This window comes from Anser brachyrhynchus (genome assembly GCF_964034855.1).
Source record: "Anser brachyrhynchus genome assembly, chromosome: 1".
In the NCBI taxonomy this organism is placed as follows: Eukaryota; Metazoa; Chordata; class Aves; order Anseriformes; family Anatidae; genus Anser; species Anser brachyrhynchus.
In genome coordinates this window covers 156,410,867-156,436,556 of record NC_137694.1, presented here as the reverse complement: position 1 = coordinate 156,436,556, position 25,690 = coordinate 156,410,867, and the positions used below count along the sequence as shown (strand labels likewise).

General features: G+C 40.8%; 1 protein-coding gene across 12 annotated transcripts in view; it reads left to right on the top strand.

The window, feature by feature from the left end:
* Positions 1 to 17,017: 17,017 nt before the first annotated feature.
* Positions 17,018 to 25,690, top strand: part of MBNL2 (muscleblind like splicing regulator 2) — a 111,046-nt gene continuing 102,373 nt past the window's right edge. For 6 of the 12 annotated variants that reach the window (XM_080598905.1, XM_080598906.1, XM_080598921.1 and 3 more), the window contains exon 1: positions 17,018 to 17,158. The gene's annotated coding sequence lies outside the window, so the exon portion shown is untranslated. Of the gene's footprint in view, positions 17,159 to 17,778; positions 18,018 to 25,690 lie in introns of those variants that run through there. The other 6 variants (XM_080598911.1, XM_080598913.1, XM_080598910.1 and 3 more) reach the window with 3 other exon arrangements.

Here is a 25,690-nt window from a genome sequence, read left to right as displayed (position 1 = left end):
TGTTGGTTAGTGCATTTCAGTCTGCTCTCACCTCAGTATCTTTTGAAGACATTACTCAGTTTCAGCTGGCTTTGACAGAGGGATTGAAAGTTGAGTTATTAAGTTTTTATGAGTTTTACGAAACTAAAAGTTTTGCTAGGTAGACAAGACAGGCCCACACCAGCAGGCCACTGTTGGAAAGGCTCCAGCATGACTTTGATCTGTTTGGCTTGCCCGCTAGCCTGCTAGCACATGTGTACTGACCAGCTGGTCAGAATTTACACAGTTTGGAACAAACCCAGGCATATGACATGAATCATATTCCCTCATAGTCACCTTTTTGCTAGACTAAGCAATCCAAAGCCTTTTAGCTTCCTGTTGTGAAACAAGTTCTACATTCCCCGGATTATCTGAATATCATTTGCAACTATTGAAACCTAAACTCCTCTCTCGTAACCATGGGTGGGCAGAACTACACAAAGGAGTCCAGTTGGTCACATTAGGACTAGGTGGTATTAATTTTTCCGTGACTCCAGGAAGGAGTATTTTGGCTGATTTAAGACTAGTTCTCCAAAGCAGAGAGTGCTTACATCTGCACATCAAGTGTGTTTGAAGAATTGTTGAGGGCAGATGTCCCTTTTATATCCACAACTAACTCTCTTTTTTTTCACCCATTGAGTTGTACTGGAGCAAACTACATTGACAGTGACATTTCTGCTTCTGTACATCTTAAAATGCCTTGAGCCATATGATGGATTTGAATCTTTGGCTGGTGACAACAGCTTCAGTGAACCTCTCTAGAACAATGAAGATGACTTTTCTCAGTCTAGGACAGTCAGGATTTATGAACTTAAGCTTTTCCTTTCTTTTCTTGTGTTCACTTGTTATAGCAGTAAGATCAATTCTATGTAGCACGAATACATTCAAGGTTACATTCAGAAACTATATTTAAAGAGAGTTTATTCATTTCTTGACTTTTCTTTCATTTACTTTATTTTTATAAATCTTCTTGCAGAAGCAACTTTTGCTGCTTGGCCATCCAGTCCTCCCTACCCTGAGGGATAATGCTACTTTTTGAACATGCTGTTACAGAAATTAGTCTTGTGTAGTTTCTAAGCCTGATAAGAGAGGGAAAGATGAGTACAGGCAAGCAGCTGAACTAACTGGAAGAAAAAAAAGTGGAGCTCTTTTGCATGCTTTAGAGGTGGCAGAACGTTTAATGCTGGGCATTACAATTTAGGGCTTAAAAGTATGCTTGAACTGCCATTTCTGTTTACTAAAATGTTCTCTGACCAAGTGAGTGGATCTTCTCATAAGTGTTCTTCAAAGTTGTGTCAAGAGAGAAAAAAACTATCTTTCTGCCTGTTTGAAGCTTGGCTTTTTCAAACACACTGGTGGATATTTAGCTGAAATACTGAACATATGTTTGAAATTTGCTCATCTTCAGTTTGGTTGATAAAGTGAAAAGATTGAGATGAAAACAGAGTTTTTAACAGGGAACGATTCATTTTTCTACCTAGCAGAAAAGTATTGTGTTATACTATTTCATATGAAAGCTGGTTCTCAGTAATAAAGGTGTTTTTCCTTTTATGTGATAAGATGGGTGGACTATAAAGTACCTATAAAAAAGTGGAATAGGAAGTATATTGTTATGAAAAGCTATACTGTGTGCTTCTTGTTAGGACTGTTTTGTAAAACTGAGTCGCTGAAAGTAGTCCACAAACAGGCTTAAAAATAAGCTTCAGAAATGTATTCTGAGTATCTCGTCAGGAACAGTAAGGGAAACGTTATGTATGTTGACAGAAGTGACTCTGTGTCAAGTATTCATTGCAGCTTCAGAGCTGCTAGATTTTTAAATGTGCTTGCAAAACATCCTTGGACCTCCTGGACCCACTGCAGTCACGATTATTTTAATCTCTTCTCTGAAGATTTCCCATGATTTCTGTTTACGAACGTGAAAAAAGCAATCAGCCGCCTACATTTAGATAACCAGAGCTATGAGGAGCATCTGTTTTCCAGACATCTCTGTGTAGTACGTGACCTATGGTCCTGATTTGGCTGAAATCTGATAGCGTTGTATAATTTTGCATGCCATCATTAGAACATTCCTCCGAGGGGCACCGGAACAGGCCCTGCGCCTGGGAGCAGCGTGTTTGGGTTATCTCCCCAGAGCGTCTTCCTGCTCGCAAGGAAGCTCTGTGCAGAATCACGCTCAGCACATGTGGAGCAGCGCCCCGAGGATGGGCGTGCGGCCTTTGGTGGGCAGACAGGAGCTGGCCTGCACGCTGAGCTGCACAGAAGCCATGCAGCGACGTTAGTGCGATGATCAGCAATCTCGCAGCGAGGTTTAGTAGCTGTGGTTCACTCAGCCACAGCAATAGCTGCCTCAGCTCACAGGTTTGCACAACGGTTTGCAAAAAACCTGCAGACACATCCCTCCCGGCTGCACCAGGCTTACACACACACAGGCAAAACTGAGGCAGAGAAAACCGGCACGTCAGCCAGTCATTTGATGCATTAGGAGTGGATCAATAGATCTTCTGTTAGATGTCTGGCCTTCTACATCTTCAATAAATGTGGTCAGGAGTTTTGACTCAGGCTAGGTCTAATCTAGTGTTATGGACCAAATGCCTCTGGCACACATGTGGTTAGAAACTGTCTGAAGTTTGTTTTGGGCACTGTGGTTTGGACCCCTCTTGGGGATGGAGCACATTTGGGGAGCACCTGGTATGATGTTTGAGATTCAGTTTCTCTGAAAGAAATCTAGTTTGTGTATACAAAACCCATTCCTTTTATGCAACAACATGCAGTAAGTGCGAACAACTGGGGAATTTGATTCAAAACTGCTTTAATAGCCCAAGCCAAAATGTCGATGTAGACACAGTCGAATTCATTTTCTAGTTATATTCGTTGACTTGCTCAGTGTTTCCTTTACATCAACAAGACGTATACAATTCATGTAACTTAAAACCAGTGTTATTAGTCAGCATTCTCTTTAAAGAGTACTTAAAAGTAGCTTGAAATTGACGAATGAACTATCATGAGGTGGAAAAATCCAAAAGTTTTGTTTCAATGCCTTCTTCTGGAAAGAAGCATGAATTCTGTCAATATGAATTTTACTTGCATTGTGTTGCTGCACACGTAATGGATTTAAAAGCCAGAGAACCAAGTTAATCTAACAGAAGCCCTGAGATGGCGGTTACCACCGCAACATGATTGTTTACACAAACTCAACGTTATATTTTTGTGACATTTTCACTGCAGTGTGTACAGGAGGTTGGACAAAGAAAGTGATTTGAATGCAAAGCCTGCTTAAATCCCCTGAATACTTAAGTGCCTCTACCTTTACAAACGTAGGGAAAATGCAGCAGTAGAAAATTATAAAATATGTGTTTTAATTAAAATTGTGGCTTCCAATCAACACAGAGTCATGCCAAGGATGAAAAGAATATTACTTAAATCCACTGACATTCAGATATAAAAAGGGCTAGTATAAATCAAGTTTAAAGCTAATCCTTTGATCTGTGATTCAAATTAAATCCAGGTCAACAGTGACTGAGATCTCTTATCATCAGGATCACTATTTCCTAAAACAGTTGAGGCGATATCAGTCTGGTTTCCCTGAAGACTTGTGTGTGTATCATAAAACTCTCCCATCACACTTCCACCAGAAAGAACACCACAAAGAACTGAAGTATTTGGACAGTAGGCAAGTGGAAAGGTGTAGTGATAGAAGTGCCTTCTTAAGCTTGCTATGGCTTCTGTTTGAGGTTTGGACTGAATAGTGGGACAAATTAAGCAAAACTGCAGTACTGCACTTCTTCAGTATTGTACTTTCTCTGTGAGTTAAGATCTCAGGCCCCAGGGCTCTCCCAGTCTCTCACCTCTTTGCATTCAGGTTGCATGAAAATTGACTAATAAAGCATTATTTTAAAACATTTTACCAAGGTTTAGTACTATTCAGTGAAGTTTGGAGGTAGTAGTAATAAGCACTTCTCATAAGTCTCATCAGAAAAAGGGCATCTGTAAGGGTACTTCAGATGTTACCTTCAATGTAAAACCTTCAATGAAGACAAGAAAATAATAAAAAAGTCTGTGTAACATTATAATAAAATAAATTCCAACTTTTACCTCATATTTTATTATTAATGGAGTGCATTTATGACCTGATATTGGACAAACCTAAGTTTACATCATTACATATGAAGATAAGTGGTATGAGAATCTTTAACCCATGCTGTCTGCAGAACTGATGCCAGAACTAATATGTTGAAGTTACCACTCCAGATGACAGCAATCTGATGTGTTACCAGCCAAATGAGCATAAAAAAAAAATATTAAAACAAATAAATATATAAATCACAAATAATCTTCTTTAGCAATATTTAAAGAGTTTTGAAGCAACAGTTCATTCCTTACTCAGAAAAGCTGGAGGCTGAAGAGGTCTCCTAGATTGCCATAGTAACTAAAAGAATAATTTAAATCTGCCTTTTAAAGAGTTGTAAATAATGCAAATGTAATATCAATCACAGCTCATTGCCAATTCACATTCTCCAGGAGACAATTCGAAGAAGACTGAGAAACCACAGCTCTTCTTGTAAGGAATCCCAGCACCAAAAAATGATGTGTCCCAATCTATCCCTTTCTCTGTTGTTTCTGTCTGGATCTATCTGCTAAAAAATAAGAACTTGCACAGAAGGCTTCATTTGTGTGTCTCTTTGGGATGCTGAAATGCTCACAGGCATCCACTTCTGTTTGTCCGAAAAACATCATTATAAAGGATCAGTAATATTATTAAGGCTCTCTGTATGTGTTTGTTGAAGGATATGCTGGGAGCATTACAGTGTAGATACACAGCTGCAAAACTCATGTCAGGGTCTTCAACATTATCTGCAAGAGTGCAAACATATGGATTTATGGGAGCTGCTTTCAATACTGTTAATGAGATTATCAGAGGAAATCTTTTGGGTGGAGATTTAAATACAAAGACAAAATGGTACTGATGATTTTCTAGAGACTGTTATAAGCCAAAAAGGGACATAAGATTCTAATCTTGTGTCTTGGAATAAAAAATAAATCCATCAGACAAAAAAAAAATCCTGAAGAACCATATAGAAGGGGATTTTTTTTGTTTGTTTGTTGTTTTTTTTTTGATTGATTGTTTGTTTGGTCATTTAGAAAATAGATCTTAAAAATAATTTGGAAGATATCCAAAATATATGCATGAATTTGAAAGACACAGCTGAGGATTGTGTGTAAACCTGGAATTCTGAGCCAGTTCCCATATGCTATTTTAATTCCATATGGTGTGCAATGATTTTATAAAATATAGTAAAACAGCAGAGAGTGATTTGGAAGAGCAAATGAGTGTAGCCTTTTAAGCACTAGGCCTTTGTCCCTTTTTCGGATAGGTGTGGAATTTCATAGCATTCCTCTCCTTTTACTGGAATCAGATGGTACTGCATCTTCCAGGTCGATCTCTCACTGTCATGACAGTCTTTAAGTTTTTATCGATGCCATGGAGACTGGGACTAACTCTATTGGGGATGAGACAAGAGCCTTCTGAAAACAATTTGAAAACTATTAGCAAATTGAATAATATGTTACTTTGAAATGATATTCTTTAGCAAACAACCAAAACGCATTTTCATCTCATCTAATCTTTGTGTGGCGTCCTTCTCTGGATACAGGAAAAGAACAGATCCAGTTCACATCCTTTAGACAGGAATCTGGGTAAGTCTGCTTTCCTTCCAGAGCCTCTGTCACCCACTTTCATATTCCCTCTGGAGTAGCTGCGTTTTCTCAAAAACATCGTTTTCTGCATCTCTGGCTCTGAATTAGCATATTTCTCATTAGCATTGTTGCAGGGCCTAGAAACAAAATCTTCCTTTTGCTTCAGACTGCTCTTAAGTCCAGGCAGGCTGGTCTAAGTATATATGCCTGGGATGTCTGCGCCAAGGCTGTTTGGCCCTCATCCAGACAGCCTTTATGTCTTGTCCCAAGGGGAACTGTGCTCCTGCAGCCTTTTCTCCCTGACATATGAGGCACCATCTCAAGAAACCTATATACAAGTTGTATTTGGAAAGCAGTAATATTTACCAGTAACCTTTACTGTATTTGTTGCAGGTGCAATAGGAGCGAATAGGAAAATCTTCTAGTATAGAAAGGGTATATCCACAATAAAAAGACAGGAAAAAAATAAAAAGAATGTTGTGACAGACAATCAGTTAATATATATTCCATACAAATCATTAAGTTCAGTGCAAATTATGAAGACAAGAGCCTTTGCCTCTCCAAAGGTATGGGGACATTGTATTGTGGTATTGGTACAAAGTATGCAAAGCAAAGATGACTCAGGCAGGGAGAGAGCAAGAGGAATAAGGTGTTTTAGGACTGGTGTTAGTCTTGTGTTAAAGTAGATAGGAGCAATGCAAATGGGCATAGCACTAAGCCTTAGAAGAAAACTTAGATAGTTCTAATCAATAACACAAGTAAGAGGACTTTAATGTAATGTCTGACTTGATAGCATTCCCTTAAATGAATATAATCCTTAGCCTATTAAACTTCAGTGTAACATTATATTGAATCCCTAGCACTTATGTTGGACTTTGAAGAGGCAAAGTGCTATAAAGTGCTATAAAGTGCTATTAAAGTATTTAAAAAGACTGTGGTAGCATGTGGTTTTATTCGGGGGTAGGAAAGACTTTATCCATTTCCCAGCTCTTGGTTTTGGCAATGAGGAATAGAAGCCCAAAGGTGAGATTTCCACTGAGTTAATTATTCTATGTAATTCCCTGTTTTTCCAAATTTATTAGAAAGATCAGTAACAGAAATAGTTCTGCAACAACCCCCTCAATTTTTACACAGAGCACTTTTTTATTATCCAGTGATTTCATAGGCACTTTGCCTGACTCATTTTCTCTATGGTGCCATTCTTCCTTTGTATTATTGTTCCACTGAGCTGAATTTGCTTTATTCAGGACTCAACTGCCCCAGAAATGATACTTTTAAAGGTAGATAATGGTAGGCAAAATAACAGAATAAGAAGGGCTAAGTCCTACTGACCTTTGTTATTACCTAGGAATTCACATGGTTGCAATTTGTAGCTGCAGCTGGTTTTCCCAATGCAGCTTGAAATCCATCCAAAAGGAAAAGAAACGCTCATATAATCTGAACCCAACCCAGCTCCATTGAGATGTGCTGCCATAAAGTAACCGTGCTTTCAAGTTCTGAAATGCCAACATGTAAAATCCGCAAACATACAAAGAACCTTATATGCTGCAAACGCTCTGGAGTCGTGCCTGGAGACACGAGGGTTTAGAATAGCAGAGACCAGCCCATCCAGATAGCCTGGGTACAATTACGGATACAGAGAGCTGTTTATCTCCCAGTCTAACAACTTGTCACAGGGGCTTTGAATGCTCCTGTGCCCTCCCCATGAGATGTATAGATTTTCCTACCCACGAAATGTATCGGTCTCATTCTAACTATGTTTCTAAGGTTAATTACTTAGAAATGCACTGCGATGTTAAATTTAGCTAATTATTTTGCCACAGTGTTATTGCAAAGCAAACACTATGCTAGTCCTGGAGAAGGGAGACCACAGTCAGATAACACAACTCAGAAGGACAAAAAGAGCTGTTTTCAGCTCACCTAATTTCATATATCCATGATGCAGCTGTCTATGCATCAACTGCCTTGACTTCTTTTTCAGACAACAGAGGGACATTATTCTAAGATGCCATTTGTCTCTTCCTAAAGTAGGAGTCTAAAATTGGTAAATTACCTCAAACAGATTCTTACAGTGTAGATATCAAGGGGGACTCAGCTCTCTAAGATCACAGCCTAGGTGTGTCTATGTGAGCTTGTTGGGTGAGCTTGCATTATAGTCAATGAATCTCTGGCTGACACAGTCAGCAGAGCTTTGAGCTCAGTAAGTAGCTCACATTAGGGTGAACTGTGCAGCTGCCCGGGCTTCACTGGCAGTATTTACTCACTTTCTATAGATACCTGTCTTATTTATGGACACCCACATTTACTTATTTATAATCTGGTGTTCAGTCCCACACCCACATTGTAGACATATTAAGGTAAATGTTTTATCCATAAGGTAAATTGAGATAAATATATATTACATATTTATATACTATCTATCATACCTTCTCCTAGCATCACAAACCGCAACTGAACTTTCATTGATGAAGTACCATGTTTCCATAGTGCTTCCAGGTAAAACATGTTTCACAGCTTCATTTTTAAGTTTTTCCCCTATATAAAGCTTTATTTAAGTTTTTAAAGTAAAGAAGACTTTAAACTGGGTAGGCAGAGGACTTCCACCGTTAACTTCTTTTGAGTTATGTTGTTTTAAAAGCCAGGGCACTCAGTAAGTTGTAGGAGAGAAAAAAAAAAGCAAAGATAAAATACTGGGGATCATACCTAACGTATACATAACTATTCGGATTTGTAAAACACAGTGTAGACGTTTGTTTAAATGTAGACATCCATTTAAGTGTAAAAAGCATATGTTTAGCATATTTAAGATACTATTTGTACCCCACATGCTCTAAATTTGGTCCAGAGTAGCAGGATCACAATTAAAAATAGCATGATACCAAATAAATTTTATTCCATTTGTAACATATCAAGTACAGGATTTCCCCATTCAGTGCCAGATACCCTATTAGTTAACCTATAGATACATTGCTTCTTCGTAGTGCACTCTTGAGTTTATCCACAACAAAACGTTTATATGAATCATACATTAGTGGAGAATAGTGTAGATGTGAAAGCATGTATCATTTTCCCATCTGCAACTTTGCTTCATATTGCTATCTCTATTGATTTTGAAATAAAAAACCCTTCTGTTTTTTCCCTAATCAGTTGCTCAGTTCCAGTCCCATGTTCTGCTAGGGTTGCACAACTTTATCATGTCATCTGCAGCTACTAGCTGGTCTCTCCGAGCACTTGCTCCCCGATTGCCCTGCCTGTGCTAATTCACAATCCAGATGGTGCAGTCGGAACTGGGACACTCACTCGGTACTGACTGGCTGCGAACCTGCTTCATTGCAGTTGGGACAATTATATCATGCCCTTTTCCCAGGATTTTTTTTCATTTAAATGGATTAGCTGCCTCTCGTTTTCGGCTCATGTCAGAATCTGCACAACTGCACTCTTGGTTATGTTACTTTTGCACCTCTGTGTTTCCAGAAATTTTCAACTCTTTTTTTTTTTACACCATTACTGAGGTTCAGCTACATAGTAGGGCACCTGTGCTTATCAATGCATTGCATGTATAAGGAAATGAATTATTTAAACATTATCCATTTGCAGCAGTGCTGCATAAGTATAAAACTCTGACATGACTTCTGTGAAGTTGTGCCAGTAGCTTTAGGTATCTGTTAAGTATTCATTGAGTGTATCCCTATAAGAGTCATTTGCACATTTTAAAATTTTACTACTGTCTATGAGCCAATGGATATTTCAGTGCTTTGTTCTGTATTTCAAAGGACAAATTCTAAAAAATATTTGCATTTTATTCCTAGGTAATTTTAAAATCAAAGCTCTTAAACAGCTATCATTCTCAGACATTTAGTAGGAGAAACACCACCAGTATATATTATATGGGAGAACAAGTCTCTATTTCAGAAAAAAAATCCAAACTTGTAAGTGTATACTTAAAATCATCTCTCTTCAGCAGGCCACTTAAACATACCAAGGCTCCACTGGAACGTCAAGACATACTGAAGTGGTCTGACAAATAGTGATAGACTTAAACAAATGCTTACTGTTAAGTGCTTTGTTGAAACTGCATTCAGCAATGTAGTTCTCACCCTGTAAATCATTAAATAGACGTAGGTGAAGCTGTAAAGTATGAGCTTTAGAAACCTTAATAATGAATCTGAGAAAACTTCTCTGCTGATGAACTAACAACAGTTAAAACCATGTATGCTATCTTTCTACAGTTACACAGTTTGATTACATTTACATACACAAATGATATATTAAAAAGCATGTGTAGAAACATAGAATCATAGAATCATTAAGGTAAGAAAAGCCCTCCAAGATCATCTGGTCCAACTATTCCCCTACTACCAATGTCACCCACTAAACCATGTCCCTAAGCACCACGTCCAACCTTTCCTTGAACACCCCCAGGGACGGTGACTCCACCACTTCCCTGGGCAACCCGTTCCAATGCCTAAAACAGATGCACAATGGAGATTTGTATAAAAACAGTAAGGATATGATTTTAAAACTACATCTTACCTATTAGAGGAGTATCTGTAGCATTAAATTTTGCACAGATTTAGCCAATGTTGAAGCAAATAGTACAGTTTGACCTCTTGATACTATGAGTTTAGGAGGATATGGCCTTGATGTAGATTCTATTTTAATGCAGGTCTGATTGGATTATTTCTATGGTCTCTACTAGCCTCAAAAAGCTATGGAGTAAAAGGTGAGAAAATAGGTTTTTCTGTATGTAAATTATCAAAACATTTTGATATTACCCTATGACATGTTTTTTCATGGTTAATCTAATGAACTACGTATAAAACATCACACAGAAAATACATAGCATTAGTTAATCCCATGTAGGAAACATTTTCTGGACAGGACATATGGAAAAAAAAATAAGTGACAAACTTCACAGAGAAGGGTTATTGTTTTTAAACTTTCTTAATGCAATATGCCCTGCTCCCAAAGGGAAAGACTCATTATCAGACCTCTTGACAGACAAAGAATAGTTAATTTTCACTCTGAACGTTGCTCTGTTGTTTATGTATTTCTGATTAGAATCTGATTACACTCCATTTGCGTAAACATGTAATGTTGCCACCAATATCCATCTATGAAACTCAAAAAGAGCTAATTACCCAAAGCTTAGAGTAATTGTCATCATAATGGACAGAAACATGGCTTTGAAGTAGGAAGTGTTAACAGAAGCTGCCAGTTGTTCAAAGATATCCAGTTGGATATGTAAAAGGCCACGATTTAATTAGCATGTAAAGCTTTTACTGGGCAGAAAGCCATCCCGGTTAAAAAATGAAATGAGGAAATGAGAAAATATAAAATCAGTTTGTAAAGACTCAGGTGGGAAAAAAAAAAAAGAAATTAATGACAGGGATTAAAAGTAACAAGACAGAAAAAAAGAAGTTACTTGCTGGAATACTAGTGGGCAACTGGATTAAATGCAGTAAAAGGGCTCTTTTAATTAGTATTAGGTGGAAAAGGAAAGAAGAATCCTACATTAAGTATTCATGAAGTATGGTGAGTAAAGAGTATGAAAAAAAAAATATAGTTCCATAGATTTCAGTTTGGTATTTGGAACAAAGAAATTATGTATCCACATGAGAAAGTGGCAAATAGAATAAAAATCACCTGCAGGAAAGCAAGCAGGGCAGGATCTGTTCAAACTAAGCTTCAGCCTTTCATAGAGCTAGATGAGTACCTGTCTTCAGCTGCTACCAATATATTTCTTCAGGTCATGGGAAATTCCAGAGGAGCATTATCAAAACTTTCTCAGTTTTTGCAAGCTTGAAAGGACCTATTGAATAAATACCAGATGTCATTCATAACCATAGCAAAGAGATTGCTAATTTGTGATCTTATCCAAAAAAATTAGAGGCTAAAATATAATTAAGATAAGTCACCATGGCATCACAGAAGGTAGGTCTTACTGAAGTTGTGTTGCTGGGGGGCTGTCTGTGCTCCTTAGCTTGCTTTGAGAAGTTTATAATTCTGTGTACCGAGGACAACTGTGTTCACATAATAGCATTGATTTCTTCAAAGCATTTTAGTCAATACCACAGTAACACTTTGATTTAAGAGAACATCCATTATATGCAATTAACATTGCATGGATTAAAAACTGACTCACTGGTAGATCTCCAGATGTCACTGCTAATGAAAAGACATAAACAAAGACAGTTATTGTGCTGAGGTTTTTTTTACCCAGAGACTGATTTTTTCCCAATACTTTTATCAACGGTCTAGACAACATAAAATATTGTGATAAAGTTTGCAGATAATGGCAGATATTGAAGAGTATGTATTTTTTTGCCAATGGGGCTGAATCATCTAATTGAGAGTTACAGTCTAACAAAAGGCAAATTAAAGGAGACAAATACAATTTATTACACATAGGCTCTGATGATACTAGCCATATCTATAGAGTAGGAGACTTGGAAAGGAATTTTACAATGCGAGGCTTGAGAAATGCAGTGCATGCAGCTTATCAGAGGTTGAAGAGAATTAAACTGACTGCTAGTTATAGAAAAAAGGAAGTGGGAGATCTCAGTCCTGGCTGGCTTTGCAACATGGATATCAAAGGTACCGCATTGTTGGGTGGCTGGAAGTTTGAAGAATAAAAGCAAGCCTGAAATGAGAGACATCCTGTTGTCAACAAACGTGACTGTTGGAATAGGTTACTGGGGAAGGCAGAGGACCCATGCTTATTAGGTATGTGAAAACCTCATTGGAATTCTTCTCAACACACTCAGCTTAGCTTTGTTTCAGAGTGGATGGTCATAGCATTGCCTGTTCCTTTTGGTTGAGGAGTTCATGAAGTTACGTGTATACAAGTAAACTGCACAGGGCAGTGGTTTGGGCTGAGCGTTGACTGTTGGTGTTGGACCCTACTGTTCAATGATTACCTAGTACATGGTATAGTTTACACAGCAACTAATGCTCTTTCAGACAACACTGAGCAAGAGAACGGGCAACACCATCCCCTGAGCTCAGGGAATAATGACACGCACCAGGCAGTACAGATGCGGCCAGCTTTACTGGGCACAGAAGAAGGTTCAGCAATGTGCATGCAATGCACACTGTGTCACTTGTCCATAGGATGAGAGTCAAGGCCTGTCCTATCTAGCAGTGTAAAGATGTCCCTTTGCAGAAGAATACCAGCACTGTGTTGTCCTGAACATGTTCATTACATTTGTAGCTCTTCATTAAGACAATGAATGTATTAAAATCTTGTATGTCTGGACTTCAGCTGGTTGGCTGCTATAGTAAGGGAAGGCTCCTCTCTGTTGCACAATAGCCCCGTTGTATTTTGGGAGTTATCTCCTTTGCATTTTCTGTTGGGGTCATCTGGAGATATGGCACCACTGCAAATTAAAGAAGAAGCCAGCCTCTACCGGGCCCTCGGTCAACCCTGATTTCTCCTTTTCTTTGAGCGTAGCATGCAAAGCTCAGTCTGCTGCAGGATAAGACAGCTTCTGCTGAGACTGCTGAAAATGAGTAACAAAGTCATTGGGCTGGCTCTCTGTGGTTGTGTCTAGATAAAATTTAACAGCACATGGCATATGGTGTCCATAATCTATTTGTGCTCTATGGGCTTAAGTGTTGAAATATTGAAGGTCTGTGAAACTTCCTAATAAATATATTGCCAGAGTATTTGAAGTATTATTTCCAAAAGCAATCCAAACAGATGGGGCAGATGGTCCAATTGTCATACGAACAAATTTAACGTCACATGCATGAAAAAAAGGCATTGCAAAACTTGTAAAGAAGAAATTTGCAGACCTTCTTTCCTTGGGTGATTGCTTTACACAAACTTTGGGTGAATTGTTTATGGAAATCTGATGCTCCAACATTAAATAATAAGCAAATTAATCTATTAACTTGTATAAGTTCATAAGTAATTTTCATGTGTTTTCTCATGAAAGAAAAAGAGAAAAGGAGAAAAGGAGAGAGAAAAGAAAAAGAAAGAAAGAAAAAGAAATAAAAATAAAAATAAAAAAAGAACAAAGAAAAAAGAAAAAAGAAAAAAAGAAAAAGAAAAAAGAAAGAAAAAAGGAAAAAAAAGAAAAATGAGAAAAAAGAAAGAAGGAAGGAAGAAGGAAGGAACGAAGGAAGGAAGGAAGGAAAGAAAGAGAAAGAAAGAAAGAAAAGTATAGCACTGGCTATGCTTCTGTAAGTATGCTTCTGTATGTATATATAGGTGTCCACATATAGGAATACTTCATACTCGGGTGATTTTTGTGTTCTTTACAAAAAAAGTGAGACAGAGTTGAACTCACTTGACTGCTTTTAAAACATCCATTTAATTTCAATTTGTATAGAGAGGAATAATTTCAGTGAAAGCATGCCAACTTTCCCTAGCTGCAGCATGTGAACATATAGATACTAAGAAGTTGTAATGTTTATTTAAACTGGTGGTCTTGGAAATCAATGAACAAGAGTTCATGCCTGAACTTACAAGTTTGCCAGAATAGGCTATTGGATATTTATGGTTACCTACTGTATTTCAACTAAAAGCATGGCTTATGTTAATATAGGCTCAAGTTATTTCATTTCATACATCCTCCCTTGCATGAAATTCTTTAACTGTTTTGGGGCTCCAAAGAAAGGGGTTGCACAGCGTACAGCCTGTGCACGCGAGATTTCTAGTGTCACGTAACATTCAAGCAAATTACTGGAACCCCAATGTTTGAAATTCATGCGTGAAGACACATGGGGGCACTACTGGCTGCTGGTGGAAAATTAATGTCTTCTGTCACCTTCTGGGGGCTGGCTGCTTTGCCCTCCTGGGCTCTGGGTGTGTGGCATCGTTGTCACTGTAAGCACCAGAGGTGCCAGTGGTGCAGCAGGGCAGCATACGTAGGAGACCAAAAGAATGGATCTCATGCTCTGTTAAAAGAATTGAGAGATCTGTTTTAAGTGTACTCAAAATGTCTTGTTATGATTTTAGCATTTTGTGAAATATTAATGGCCCTACTCGCATGCCTTGTTTGGTATGAGAGTATTTGTGGTATGCCATTAATAAAAAGCAATAAGGCAAATGAGATAAAAAAGCTGAAAATAGTAAAGAGTTAATGGTATTTAAATTTGCCTTATTTTCTCATAAATTTTCTAGACTGCGTCTCTCAAAGTAAGATAATATTGACTAAGCCTCATTAAACTGATTCAGAGTTTTTTTTAAGAAACATGCAAAATTAATGAACCATGTTCTAATATCAATAAGCCACTTTAGAACGTACATTGTTAAACTATTGCTACTAAAAGATACTCTCAATTGGTGGAGGGATGATTCAAAAGTAGCAAGATAAGGGCAAGCGCTAGGCAAGTGCTTAGAATGGCATGAAATTTATACAGGGAGTAGCCGGTTGAGAAAGGCTGCTATTGATGCTCACCCTGTACAGAAAGAGTCAACGTGAAGTTGTCATCACCACAAAGAAATGTCATTGAGGGATTATTAGCAAATACACTGTACGTAACACACAGGTAATTGTTCTACTTTTTTCGTTACTAATGAAGCTCGGATGGTCTGCAATGTCTGTTGTGGACATCACATCCAAGTGTCTTGAGGACACCAACAAGAATGATAAATATCTGCAAAACATGAGCATTTACTTCATCATACCTTTAGATGTATATGCAAAACAGTGTTGTAAACAGGATAATATCAGTTGTCCTCCACAAGAGGAAGACAAAATTTAATTGGGTTAATTTGCAGAAAGAGAGGCTTAGGCAAAAACAGTTAATGGGCACAACAGCTTGCCTAGAGATAATATGCTCTTCACTTGAGGTTTTTAAAAGCATGGCAAAAAAAACATGTTAGACTTGACCTGAAATATGTTTAATACTGTTTCACTCTGAATAGACGCCTAATAGAAGGCCTCCTGAGATCCTGCATTTTATGATGTCAGCTGTGTACTAAAATCTTATTGATGGAACATCCTGTTGAGGCTTTTTGCGTATTTAACAATGTCTTTCTTGGTTCTCTCTTCTCTCATGTAATGAAGATTAAGGAAAAAAAAAAAAAAGTGCCATGAAAATGTTTTACAACCTTAGTTATTTTCTTCTGCAGAAGTGCCATTCACCAAGGCCAAAATTGTACAAATGGAGGTAAAGAATTGGTAGAGATTTTGCTGGTGCTGCTCCTGGGCACCTGGGGACGACAGTCCTCAGCACTGGGATGAGCTGGAGCAGCAGCAGCAGATGATTTTATTTTTATTTTATTTTATTTTATTTTATTTTATTTTATTTTATTTTATTTTATTTTATTTTATTTTATTTTATTTTATTTTATTTTATTATTTTGCTTTTTTTTTTTTTAATTTTATTTTTTCTCCTTTTCAAAGCCATTCTCCCTCCTATCAACTAGGGGAGGGTGCATGTTGTACTGGGTTCTTCCCGGTGGCATCCCCAGCTCTGGCTGATCTTTGTATTTATTCTATGCATTGTATTTCCCTTTCAAAGCAGAGTGATATTAACATGCTTTTCCTAATTGGTTTTACTCAAACACCTTTATTCACGGGGTCACCTTGAGCAAACTGGTTAGAGCCGATCTCCAATTAGCCTTAAAATATTAATTCATTGCACTGCTCATTACTTTAAAAATAAAATCTTTTTCTCCCTTTTTCAGCCTCTGGAAAAAGGAAGTGGATGAATCTAAAGGTTTACTGACTTTCTCAAAATGTAACACATTGTGTATGAACAGAAGCCTGCAAATTCAATAACCGATCCTTGCAAAAGACCCCGGGGGTAGATTAAAGGAATTTAGTTGAAATGGAGTGCAGATGCTTTCTGATTTACTTTTTTTCCCCTTGCATTGTGATGCTACAACAGTTTAAATTCATCTAGAGAGGTGCTCCTGGAGGTGTATGACTATCCCCTTCTTGTCTGACTTTGCAGAGAGCCTCCTTAGGGGCCCTGTGGGAACAGATCATGGGTCTCCTCATATGAGGCTCCCATCTGGAGCAGGGGGCAGCTGAGATAGCGTGGTAGCGTGTGGCTACCTGAACACCAGGCAGCACTTCTGTGCTGTGACGGAGCACAGGCACAGGCTGCCACGGGAGGCTGTGGGGTCTCCTCCTTGGGGAGCTGCAGAAACCACCTGGACGCGGGCCTAGGCAGCCTTGCTGCAGCAAGGGTTGACCAGGCGGCCGCGGAGCCCACACAGAGCCCCGGTCAGCCTGCCCTGGAAGCCCTGCCTGAGCAAGGGGTTGACCAGGCGGCCGGGGAGCCCCTTCCCAGCCCGCACCGCCCCGCACCGCCCCGCTCGGGCCGTGGGGGAAGCGCTGGGGCCGGGGGGCGGGCCGGGGCGGGCCGGGGCCGCCCCTCCGGCAGCAGCCGCCGCCGCCGCCGCGGCGGGAGAGGCGAGGAGCCGCTGCGCGGAGGCGCCGCCGCCCGGCTGGGAGAAGCGGCCGCTCCCCGGCCCCGCTCCGAGGTAAGGCGGCCCCGCACCCCGCGGGGTTCCCCCCCCCCCCACCCCCGCAGCCCCTCTCCCGGGGACGTCGCCAATGTCCCCGGGAGCGCTCGGCTCGGCCGCTGCCCGGCCTCTCCTCCTCCTCCTCCTTCTCCTCCTTCTCCTCTCCCTTCCCTCCCACGCCCGCAGTTCCCCCCCCCGCGTGTTCCTCGTGGGACCCGGGTCCGTGGGCTCGGCGCGCGGCAGCGAGTTTGGGTGACTTTGCAAAGGGGGGTGCTCGGAGCCACCTTCCCCGAGCGGCACCCACCGCACACACACAACCCCTCCAGGGTGCTGGGGTACGCGCCCCGAGCCGCCCGCCCACCCACGCACCCACCCGTGTCGGTGAAGGCGATGGGGCGAGAGGCCGACGCGGCCCCCCAGGGGCTTGCCACGCACGCTGGGTGTCCTCCCCGCAGCCGGCGGCGTGCAGAAAGCCCGCACACGCAAGGAATGGGCACGTATGGGCGCACACGGCACCTATACGCGCACACGTATATTTTTCGAGCCGTGACAGCGTTGCCTACGGGCTTCTGTTTCGAGACGCTTTCCTTTCTGTTTCCCTCAGGCTTATTTGCATTTCTGCTCAGAGGTGAGCCCGGCAGCAGGAATGCGTGCTTGAAACAGGAGCAAGGAGCAACTCGGTCGCCTTTAATTCCCCCACGGAGGACGGCCACGTGGGATTTGCGCGCTGAAGCGAGCGTGTCGCGCCGGTGTACCTTGTTGGGGCTTGTAGGTTTTTTAAGCAGTGTGGATTTGCAGGCAGGAGCGGAAGTGAGATTAATTTCAAGCACGTGACTTGGCCCGGTGCTTATCATTTTAACGTGGCGTTCATACCTTGGTAAATATGCATAGATTTAGCCATCTGTCCTGCCTTTTCCCTTCTTGCGTGCACATACCAGTGTGTGTGCACGTAAGTGAAAAATGTGCCTGTAGTAGGCTTTAGGGCCAAATACGTGCTTAAACTCTTCTGGGAAATACCCTAAAGTTACTGTGGAGGACTGCTGGGAAGCTTCTTTGATACAGTCTTTTGACTATGTGTTTGTTTTTATTTTAACATTGCTTCAGCGATGCCAGTTTGTAACTTGCAATGCACTGGGTGTTAAGGCTGTTTGCATACACACACTACAGCTGGTACTGCTGCTGGAAAGCATGCCGTTCTTCCCGCTGTGGACAAGGCCCTTTTGTGTAACGTCAGCTTTGTAGGCTCTTATAGGGTACGTGAAGCTGAGGAAGAGCCCTGCAGCCTCTCCCTTCCATCCTGTGGAGGTTTTGGGGACGCCAGCCGGTGCTGCTCATCAGATGCTGGCTGGAGCTCCAACGTGGGGCAAGCCAGTCTTTGGGTCTTGCCCGTGTTGCTGGCTCGTGCTATAGCTCATCTATGTGCAGGTGAAATTCGGAATACGTTTCCCTATGTCACCAGAGGAGTCGTCCCTATGTGCTGGGCAGATACGTGGGTGGGCCACATGGCTTGTGTCACCCCAACGTGCTTTCCCTCTGAAACTTATCTCCGTTATCATTTATGGCCCTCTCTGAAGAAACGGCCTATTTTTAGACCTCGGTAGACCTGCCAAAATCCCAAATCTTTGGCATTGGTCTGTTTGGGATTGTGATGCTGAAATCTTCATTTGAGCATCATTTTCTTAAATTTGGCTTTTGCAGAATAACAGTTGTCATAAGAAGATTAAAAATAAAGTCTACTTGCTGTTAACACTTGGTGGGTGAAATTTTCATCTTGTCTACTACATCTGGTCTGTAGCTTCTCTGTTAGTTGCATAGTCTCTAGAATTGTAGCATGCAGTACCAAATAGACTGCCTTTTCTTCTAGCCTAGGGATTCTCAAACCGTAGTACATGTACCATAGCAAAAGTGGTATGTGAGGTGGACCAGTGATGTGTGACTGCTCCGGCTTTGGGAACCTTCCTGGTCTTGCTTTTTTCTTAGCTTGAAAGCTCAATTACAAGGCAGTGGAAAAAATTCTGTTAACAATTTATGGCAGGAAGAAGGAAAAGCATACAAAATTGGTATTCCTTTTGCTGCGTGATGGTGTTGGATGTTTTTGCATCCTCTGGGTAGCTCTTGGAATCTCAGCAATGCTTTATGATTATTTTTACTCCTTACACTGATGAGTAAAATTATAGAGCCTAATTTATTTAGGTTTGGCATGTTCTTACTGAAACTGGTGCTATGCTAGGTGAATGAACAGTCTGCTTGTTTATACTACCTTCTATTTTTTTTCCATTTTTAATAGGCCCCCATAGGTCTTAGTGTGGTATTACTAGAAGGTTTCAGAATTTGGTTTAACCTGCCAATAAAAACAGAAACAAAGATCCACGAACCATATTAAACTTGTTATTGAATAAGGTATTTTAATACTGTCTGTTATCAGGGTAGAAACATCACTTCAGATGGCTCCATCCAGTGCTACAATCACAGTTACTGCTCTTTTACATTTTTTTGTTCTGGCCATTTATTCGTAGCTCTGTGGTGCTGGAGTGAGTACTCAGGACACATGTGAACACGCTACCTTCATCTTTGTAGAGTTATAAAGTAACCTAACTGGATTCCAAATCTCAGTATATTTTTCCTCATGCCCCTCTATCATATTTCAAACTCTTTCTGTCTAGTCATTACTCCTTTCCAGATGTCTTTTACTAATCAAATCTTTGCTGGATAACTTTTCCCCACATGAGTTATTATTCATTTTTTATAGGCATCCAATAAATTGAAATGCCTGATGAAATTTTCTTTCTTTTTTCTTTTCTTTTTTTTCCTCTATTACCTTTCGTCAGTACTCTCCCACATTCATTTGCAACTTTATGTAAGTAGAGGTAGCTACAAAGTGTTCATTAAAATGTCACTGAAGTGAAAGTCAGGAAAAGTGTTGATCAAAATACTTCTCATTTTCTAGTCACTCATTTCTTGTGAATAAACCTTTAAAAACAAAAATAATCTCCCTTTTAGACTATTGATATTTCCCCTGTGCTTTTTGTACAGTCTTGATCATTATGGATGGATTATTTGTGATAACTGGGTTTGACACCTTCAAAGCTTCAGAGAAACGTGATACTGAAACACTCAACTAAATTTGGAATAAAAACGCAGTCGGGTATGGCTCAAACAAATACAGGTATGAGGGAAGAGCAGGCATCCTCAAAGAGCTGGAAGTGGTGGATAATGCAGTAGTTTATCCCTGTCTTGCAGTTGCAGACCAACATTTTTGGCTCATGCTCGGTGACTGAAGGAAATTATTGTCAGGGATTGTTTTTCTGTGGAGCCCGAGGTAGCCCTTTTGCTGTCCGGGGCCTAGGCCACAGAGGGCTTTAAGACTGCAGGGCAGTTTTTGAGCACTGGGAGGATGCAGTCTGGGAGACAGGAGGATGAGAGTTGTGGTGGTGGTCTGCAGCTGTATTACTGGGGAAAGACACAGCATGTTATGGAGTAATAAAATTTCCTAGAGTGGAAGGCCTCATGGCCTGCTACAGTCTATTGCAGGCACAGGTCACTCTTTGCCTCGATAGAGCTGAGACAGCAATGCTGTCATTGAGTAATGTTTCAGTATGAAAGTATAATGTCAGTGTAAAGTCCAGAAATACTTCTGACCTATGACCAGTTGGGATCATGTATCTTAAAGCAACAAAACCAGAGTCTGTAGGTGGCTGCAGACTCTCAAGTGTTTTCCTTTGCTCGCTGGTGAATTCCAGGTTTAGATTTAACTTCAATTCAATTTAACTTCAGCCGCTCCTCAGCAGCAGGTCGTTTTGACAGTGCCGCAGCTGTTTGTGCTGAAAGATAAATAGGTCTTGTTGTCACCATATTGGAAGAACTAGAGACTGTTTCTGACGTGTTCACTTGCTGGTTTGATGCTGATGTTGGAAAGCAGCACGGAGAGTATTGAGCTTTGTAGGTCTCCACCGAGGAAGGCCGAGGGCCGGTGGAGCAGTTTCCCACTGCTACCAAATTATATTGCTGCTTCTTTTCAATTGCTCCTAGCTTATTCAGAAAGGACACAGACTTTATCATAGTTTGTGGACTCTTGTGAGGTGTCCCCACCCTCTGGTGACAAATATTTCATGCCTGATGGAATCCGAAGGAGGTCTGGGAGGCTGAGTATGTATGAACCTGCATATCCTCCAATAGGAACTCATTAGATGTGCAGGAAGGTCCGGGCCCTCTCTTTAGTTTGGTGTCCCTGGTCCATATCTTTAGGCTCAATTAGGCGAGCTGATAGTTGGCTTTGTTACTGACCTTTCTCGGGAAAGGGAGATGTGGCGCTAGCTCAGGAGTGTGGCAAGATTTTTACATTTTCAAGGAGGAAGGGAACTTGTGAGTATTTTGTTAATGGTTTAAGTCTGGAAAGAGTGTGGGTTGAATTCACAGGTCTTGGAAGAAAACATGTTTTGAAGAACAGGGATGTCAAAATGTACTCAGCTTGGTTTGTGAGTGAGGTGTTAGTGGGTATGGGTGAAGTGTGTTCTTGTTAGCTGAAAGGGGTTTCAAAGCGTGCACAAGGTTTTTATGAAGTAGGACATTTCCCTGCAGTGCTCTAAGTTTATATGGACGTTATAGGCTCTGAGCATCAATGGCCTTAGCATAAGCTTTGATGAATTGGTTACTTGGCCATTATTTGCTCTCCTAAAATCTGGAACTTCTGTCCTATGTGTGTATATGAGAAATAGTCAAAAATATCAAGGTGATTTTGGGTTATGCTACTGGAGCAGTGGTTATTGAGTTTTGACTGTGTTTTATGATCAGTGCTAGTGGCACCAGTTAACAGTTCCCTGAGCACTCAAGCCCTTGTCATGCTGGCATTTTGTGAACTGTACAAGATTTTGGAGTTTTTCAGCCTTTGCTCTACTATGGCTTTCTGTAGTTCCCAATTAACTGGGAGTTATTCCACTTGCTTGAATGAGGAGGTGCGTTTTCCAAAATGTTGTGATATTCTTAATCTTTAACTTCTCTGTCAGGTCCACAATACAGCCAGCTCTGCAGGTTGGACCAGAGGTGACCTGTGAAGGTGTCAAGGGAACCATGAGGAAATTGGCTTTTCATACAAAACATGAAAAGATGAATTCTGGAGACTTAGCATGTTTAGCCTTGTCAATATACTTGCTGAAATTCCCTAGATTTACCATTCTGGTACGTTTTGCTACCTTCCATTACAAGGTATTAGCGTTAGCCTTCCTAAATCTGTTCATCTATTGTAGCCTTTAAGTGAATAAATGTTAACTTTAGCTTTCCAGATTAGTGAAATATAATAAAAATGCCTTACTAAAAAGACCTTAGGTTTCATATTTGCAGAACAGGTGAATAAAGTGCTTCCTGCCATCTGTTTGTGCCTTGAGTCTTTGACTTAGCATCATGAGGGGGAAAAAAAGACGTAGGATTTAGATCTCCTGTAGACAGCTCTGGGTGATGCAATTCCAATCAGGTATTTCACTCTTGAGAATCTGTATTGCCTGTTGGCAGTTAGAGATAGGTCTTATGTTACTCAATTCATTCACTTAATTTCATAATGCTTTATGCTCTTTGCTTCCTGTTTGTGGTGGACTGTATTTCTCATGCTACTTACAGCTTTTAGAAGATATCTGATTTCTCTGGCTCTTTTCCAAATTTCTTGAACCGTCTATTCCAGTTTATACTTTTTTAGTCCATGGTAGTGGACTCTGTCATATGGATTGCTAGATGCCACAGGAGAAGTGTGGTTACCCTGGTATTCTTTCTGGAGCTACAAACTGACGAATTTTGGGAATGGTTAGACCTGGCAATGCATCCTGTGCAAGCAGTGGTGAGCGTGGACATGAAAGGTGAGGGCTTAATATCTGTGATGGTATAATTAGGGCGCAATCCAGCAGAGCGAGGTATTGCGAGTGGCTTCAGTCCGACATTTTCTTGACATAACCTGTCCTTACTGCCATGAATTAGAGGAAGGGGGAAGAAAAATCAATACGCTTTCTGAGCTGTAAAGCAGCGTCTTGACTAATGGCGTGGCAATAACTGGAGGCCAGAGCTGGGTGGAGCTCAGTACTCCTCCCTGGTGAGGCAGCAGGGTGGGTTGGTAGTCTGAATTGTGGTGATGGCCCGAGGGCTGACAGGAGGATTAGCACGGCATTGTCCTCGCTTTCTAGAGAGTTTACCTCATGCTTCTTTAAAAATTTCAGAGATGATTGAAGCCCTTTTTCTTGCAGCCCTACCAGCGGTGCCAATCCTGCTAGGGCTGGTCCCTGCTGCTGCCGAGTCCCTAGTGGAGGAAGTCTGGAAACAAACTGGGAACGGGGATGATGTCAGTTTGTGGGATGCTGTGCACAAGGCTTTGGGGGTTGAGACAATGAGTTTTCTGAACTGGAGGAATGATTAAAACTGCTGTAGTTCTGCTTTGTTTACATCAGCAGAAATTTGTCAAGGGGTTGTTATTATTTGTTGCTTTCCGCATAAAAGACTGAAAAAAGGAGTAGACTGAAAAAATGGGATATTCTTAAAGGATTTTTTTTAGAGCTGTCAATACACTTCAGGTTATGTTGTCTCAGAAAGAAATGTTTGGACGTGGCCATAACTAGCAATGTCTGCATCAAATCTTGGTTTCTGAAGGATGTATAAAGGATTCATCTAGAAAGCAAGCACTAATAGCTTCACTTCTTTGTTGTTCAGTTGTCTTTCAGTAGCTGGAAGGGTTTTGATGAGATAGTGTGGCTTGGTGGTAGATATCTTTGTAAAATGGAAGTGCGCTCAATACATACAATATCTGAGAGGACAGAAATAGCAGGGCCCAAAATTCTGTGGACCTTTCTGTGCAGGAACCAGGGCTTTCAACCTATCCTTCTGCCAGCAGTTCAAAGAAGAATCAAAAGAAGCAAATGCAAAAAACACTTGAGTGGTATTCCCTTGTACATGCTGCCAAAAGTAAAGGACCAGATGATCTTGAAGGTCTTTTCCAACCTTAATGATCCTATGAAAGAGATAAAGCTAACATTTCTGTAGTTCACCCATTGGGAACTGAGCATACCTTCACCGCTTTTGTCCAAGGTGCTACGTCCAGCTCAGACGAAGAGCTGTTGCCGTGTCTAGATCCAGTATGGAGCTACCATTATGAACAGCGGCCTGGGCTGAGGGAGCTGGGGGGTTTGAGTCGGCTAACAAGGCTAAAGGACAGCTCAGTAGCTGCTTACAGCTACTCAAGGATATGATTATGAAGATATTAAAGCCAAACTCTCCTAAGTAGAGCCTGATGACAGTGAAGGGCAATGGCAACATGTTTTTGCTTTGTAGATTCAGGTTGGACATTGGGAGGATAGTGCAGCACTGTGGCAGGTCCTCCAGAGAGGCCAATACCTGTCCCCAGAGCTTCTCAGGACTCATCGAGACAGTGCAACAGCTGAACTGGTCTGCTGGTGGTGCTGGTTTTGTTTTCAGTTGGAGGCTAGAGTAGGTAACCCCTCTCAATAGGCTTCTTTTTTCTCACCCAGCCCTGATAGGAGGGCAGAAATCCTTATGTGCTTAATGCTGCCCGAACAGTCAAACCCCAAGTCATGGGCCTGCCAAAGCTGGCTTCACAGGATGAGGTGCCACAGCGATCACAGAGAGGGCAGGTGGACTGTGGTGGAACTGGCCTCAAGATCTTAAGTTCATAAGACTGTATACCGACTGCAGCAAAGGATCTACATAATCTTCATCCTGCACTTTTCCTCTGCAGTCCCCTTTACCTAGTACTCCCTATAAGCCGAAAGTAGCAGACAGGATACCTTCTAATCTCATTTTGCCTCTACTAATATGTATTAGTGCTAATATTTAATCGTTATTCGAGTTGGTACTAGGGGGAATAGCCAAATGAATGGCTCTGTCAATTTTTTATTTTATTTTTTCTGAGAGAGGAAGAGAAGAGAGTCAGAGTAAGATACTGAAGCAGTAAAGTGCACAGCGTTAGAAAGCTGGATGCTATCCACTTACAGAGTTTTCCCTACAAATAAACTCTCCTTTCTGTCTGTGGACCTCTAGTGAATGAAATACTGTGTGCATTTTGATTTTGAGGCATTCTTTCTGCAATTTACTTCATTTTTGAGGTGGTGGGATTAAATCTGGAAGTATGCTGCTGGAGCCATACTGTCATCAGAGATTAGGCTTTTGGATGCCATTTTATCCCACACCTAGTGCTTCTGCTAGAGGACCTTGTTTCTTGCCCTTCATTACTCCTTGTTTGCTTATTTTTCCTGAGTGAAAGCAATTCTTGTTTCTTCCTCTGTATACAGCTATTTATTTTCTTGGTTTCTGTTAGCTTAATGTGACATCAGAAAAAATGAAGGTCCAAGATCATGTATATTTATATAGTGTTATGTGGCAGAATAACCAGGCAAAGAACCACATGTAATGTTTTAAAACATTATACAAATGAAAGCATTCTTGGTGCTTCACAGTAACCATACAGCAAGCTGAAACAAATCAACCTTTTTTGAGGTGAAAATTGAAATTTGGTGTAAAACTCATTACTGTTTGAATGCATGTAATTCTGATGTTTAAAGA